Genomic DNA, 4,986 nt, shown 5'->3' on the forward strand with positions numbered 1-4,986 from the left:
CCTCCCCACGCATACATTTCCTTTTGTCGTAGCTTCCGGTGGAAAGAACCTTAGAAACCACGGCTGCTGAGGGGGTTGGTAAATAGGTTCAGTGACACGGGCTAAGTCCTCTGGGAGATTGGGTTCTGCTGTAAGGTGATGTCAGGTCAAGATTAATGCTTGAACAACATCGGCCTCACAGAGTCAAGAAGCGTCAGGCCTCCTTTGGTCCAGGAAGGAGCCGCTCAACACCCACTGCCCCACTACACACCATCATCCCCAATCACCTTCTCTTCCAAGTTATCTTCTAGAGTAGAAGGTCTGAACACCCCCAGCCTGGGTTATGATCTTGGGGAGGATGGAAAATACTGACTTGATTCCCGTGGGCACATATACAGCTAGCTGTCTTTCCTCGGACCTACCTGAGCTAGAGTAGCCACCTCTAGCTACTGCCTCAACTCGGTCCCTGTTGACACTGGGGAGAGCTGGCTTCTAAAATGGGAGAACAGCAGCGCTAGCTTCAGGCTCCCCCAGCTCCCTGCAAATCTGCTTCTCTTCCTGCCGTCCTTGTCCTGGTTAATAGTATCATCACCTGCCAGACTTGAAACCTCAGGCTCCTCTTCATGTCCCCCTTCTCTCTCATGCTGAGAATCCAATCAGCCCTGTTGCTGTGATATTTCTCCCAGCAGTTTCCTCTTTTCTGTTACCACAGCCACCGTGCTAAATCAGCCTCTCATTACCTCTAGTCATGATTATTCCTGTAACCCACAAACTGGTCCCCTTTCTAAAGGGCCTCTGCTCTCCAGTCCATTCTTCATTCTGTGGCTGAATTTACCTTCCCTCAAAGCACAGGGTTGATTAGAGAAGCCATTTACTGAAATTGTTTATCCAGCCAACATTTATTGAGTCTTTAATATGTGCTAGGTACAGTGTTTATGTTCTGAGAACATAAGACAAATAAGATGTCATCATTTTAGAAGCTCACAGATAAGTGGGGAACATATAAATAATACAATATTCTCTAATGAGTTCTACAGCGTAGATGTGGAGATTCTCCAAAACACAGTTGTACAAAGGTAGGAACCAGCCAGCTGCTCTTTTCCTGAGCCTGATTTGCTACTCCATTTTCTCTCTGGTAAAATTACACTCATTTTTTCAGATTCTGCTTTAAAAGCATCTCTTCAGTAAAGTGCCCTTGAACTATCCTCTTTCCATCTTGGTCAATTTAGTTACTTCCTCTTTCTGGGAGAGGTGGTAGTGGTGATGTTGAGACAGGGTCTCATGAACTCCGGCTGACCCCAAACTTGGTATGCTGTGAGGCTGGCCTTAGCTCCTGATCCCTCTGTCTCCACCTCCTAAAATACCCAAATTACAAAGAAATGAGCAGCATGCTTGGCTTGCAAACCTTACCTTCACTAGACCTTCTAAAACCCTTTTTGCCAAAGAAAATCACAAATTCTGAGTGCACATATCTTTTTGGAGGCCACCATTTGGCCTACTACAGAAGAGGTTATTCACCTTTAAAGTCTTCAAATGTTATCCATAGCCTTTAGGATTAAGATTCCATTAACCTATGCTAGCCATATTGGATACATGTTTGACTGATTTAGCCACTGCCTAACTTAGAGAAGGATCCCATCTTAGAATGGCCAAGATCAAGAATTCTGACACCACCAAACCTGAATTGCCAGAGGCATCAATGTGAAGCAATAAGAACTCTCATTCAGGGCTGGTGGGAATGGAAGACTCTAGGTTAAATCCCTCTTCGTGTTTTTTTTTTTTTTTAAGATAGGGTTTCTCTGTGTAGCCCTGACTGTCCTGGAACTCGCTTTGTAGACTAGGGTGGCCTCGAACTCAGAAATCCGCCTGCCTCTGCCTCCTGAGTGCTGGGATTAAAGGCATGTGCCGCCATGCCTAGCTGCATTTTTTTTCTATTTTTTTCCCTTTTTTTTTTTTTTAAAAAAAAAAAAAAGCTCTATGTACTTTGGATGTTAATGATGTACCAATGTAGAATATAAATTCATCAATTGTAACAAAATGTACCACTCTAGGGTGAGATGAGGCGAGGCAGAGGGAGTGAATTGGAGCAGTTTCAGGTTCACAGCAATATTAAGCAGAAGGAACTAACTCTACCTTGCTGTGAACCTGAAATTGCTCCAATTTTTTTCAAACAAAGTCTCCAATTTACTGTGTAGCTGAAGATGATGTAGATCCTGATCTTTCACCTCCAGTCTCAAGGGTTGGGATTACAGGCATGTACCACTATACTCATCTGCTGTTTGTTTTTGAAGGCCTTCAGAGTTAAATCAAAAGTCACCACATCCAGTATATTTTCCTCTACCCAATCAGATCATATTTTTAAAACTTTTTTTTGAGACAGGGTTTCTCTTGTGTAGCTTTGGAGCCTGTCCTGGAGCTCTCTCTGTAGCCCAGGCCGGCCTCGAACTCACAGAGATCAGCCTGCCTCTGCCTCCCGAGTGCTGGGATTAAAGGCGTGTGCCACCACCACCCAGCTGTGTCTTTATATTTTAGAAAATAATCTTTTGTACTCAACTTGTATTTTTAAGGCTGGCCTTTGCAATTCTCCTCCTCCAGCGGCCCTACACCTAAGGGTTCAGACTCGTGGACCATTATCAGTATTTCACTTACTACTTATTTTTGTCCACTTGTCTTTGTTACTTTCCTTGGAACAGTGTGAGATCAGTTTGCCTCTGTCTGCAGAGGGCTAGGACTACAGTCATTGCACCACCATGACCAGATAGTTAGTTATATATTTTGTGTACATGTGTGTATATGTGTATGGGCAAGAAAGTTCCTTCCACCATATGGATTCTGGGGATTGAACTCAGGCTATGAGACTTGGTGGCAAGTACCTTTACTTGATGAGCCATTTTGCTGGCCCTGATTTTGGTACTTTTATTATGGCACTTTAGCTGTCTTTTCTCTAAAAAAAAAAAAAAGTATCATAATAGACAGACTATCAGCTGTATAATATTGGGCAAGCAAATTATCACTCTTTGAAAATCAGCTTCCTTGAGCCAGGTGTGATGGCACACACCTTTAATCCCAGCGCTAGAGAGGCAAAGGCAGGAAGATCTCTGTGACTATGTGGTCTACAGAGCAAGCTCTAGGACAGCCAGAACTACATAGAGAGACCCTGTCTCAAATAAAGAAAGAAAATCAGCTTCCTCATGCAGAAAACAGAGACACTAACAGTGCCTAAATCATGGGGAGTGTGGATTAAAGGAGATAATGTCTAAAGCATGTGATACAGTAGGTGCCTCTCACTACAGCAAAGGTTCTTCTTAAAATGTATTTTTAATTTAAAAAAGATTAATTGTGCCGGGTGGTGGTGGTGGTGCACACCTTTAATCCCAGCACTCGGGAGACAGAGGCAGGCGGATTTCTATGAGTTTGAGGCCAGCCTGGTCTACAAAGCAAGTTTCAGGACAGCCAGGACTGTTACACAGAGAAACCCTGTCTTGAAAAACCAAAAAATAAATAAGTAAAAAAAAATTAAAATAAATAAATAAAGATTAATTGCTGGGCAGTGGTGGCACACACCCAGCACTCAGGAGGCAGAGGCAGGCAGACCTGTGAGTTCCAGGCCAGCCTGGTCTACAGAGCGAGTTTCAGGACAGCTAGGGCAATACAAAGAAACTGTGTTTCGCCTTGAAGCTTTAGGAGGCAGGTGGCTCTCTGAGCTTTCTGTGAGTTCTAGGTCAGCTTGGGCTATTTAGAGAGTCCCAGGCCACCTGTGGCTACAGTGGGGTGACTCTGTCTCCAAAAGGACGGGGGGGGGGGGGGGTAGTTCTCACTATGTAGTTTGGGCTGGAAATGAGTCTATTGAGTTGTGGGAATTATAGGTGTGCAACACACACACACACACACACACACACACACACACACACACACACAGCTTCGATGGTTTCCCCTACACCCTTTGGTCTTTTTGAGACAGGGTGTCACTATGTTGCTCTGGGTGACCTGCTTACCTCACCACATCTGTCTCTTCGATGGCATTTTTTGTTTGTTTGTTTGGTTTGGACTTTGGTTTTTGAGACAGGGTCTCTCTATGTAGCCCTGGTTGTCCTGGAGCTCACTGTGTAGACAAGGCTGGCCTTGAACTCACAGAGATTCTCTTGCTTCTGCCTCCCAAGTGCTGGGATTAAAGGTGTTTGCCACCAACCTGGCTTTTCTTTTGTTTTGTTTTTTTGACACAGAGTCACAGTGCGTAGACTTGGCTGACCTGGAAGTCACTATATATATCAGGCTGGCCTCAAACTCACAGAGATCCGTCTTCTTCTGCTGGGACTAAAGGTGTGCACCACCAAGCCTAAGTAAAGGTTAATAACAGCAACAACAACAAGATTAGAAAGTTTGGGTGCAGAGGGGCTGTAACTGCCTGGAGAGATTTATACAGGTGCTTTCTTTTTTATAAGACAGGACCACTTGTATTTCAGCCCATAGGTGCTTTCTTTCTTTTTTTCTTTCTTTCTTTCTTTTTCTTTTTTTTTTTTTTTTTTTTTTTGTTTTTGGAGACAGGTTTTCTCTGTGTAGCTTTGTGCCTTTCCTGGAACTCACTCTGTAGACCAGGCTGGCCTCGAACTCACAAAGATCCGCCTGCCTCTTCCTCCCGGGCTATAGGTGCTTTCTTAAACAATAGTAGTCTCTAATCTTTACAACTGCCTTTTAAAGGAAGTATTAGGATACCCCTTATCCAGATGCAGGAATTAAAAAACTCAGTACTTAGTAAAAGATGCAGTTATTAACCAAAGTAAACATTCCTGAGCACTTATTTTAGGCCAAGAACTGAGAGAGGCGACGGGAACCCAGTTCCAGCTAGAACTCAGTCGCGCGGCAGTCTCCCTCCATCTCAGGTCTGCGCCTGCAGCACAGGCCATGCGGGTGGATTTTTAGTAGGTGAAATTGACTTTCCCTCCTAGGGCCCAAAGCTCCCGGGCCGTGGGGCTCCGCCCCGCGCTGGCGAGGCCCCACCCCTTCTGC

Source organism: Peromyscus leucopus, chromosome X (genome assembly GCF_004664715.2).
Source record: "Peromyscus leucopus breed LL Stock chromosome X, UCI_PerLeu_2.1, whole genome shotgun sequence".
NCBI lineage: Eukaryota > Metazoa > Chordata > Mammalia > Rodentia > Cricetidae > Peromyscus > Peromyscus leucopus.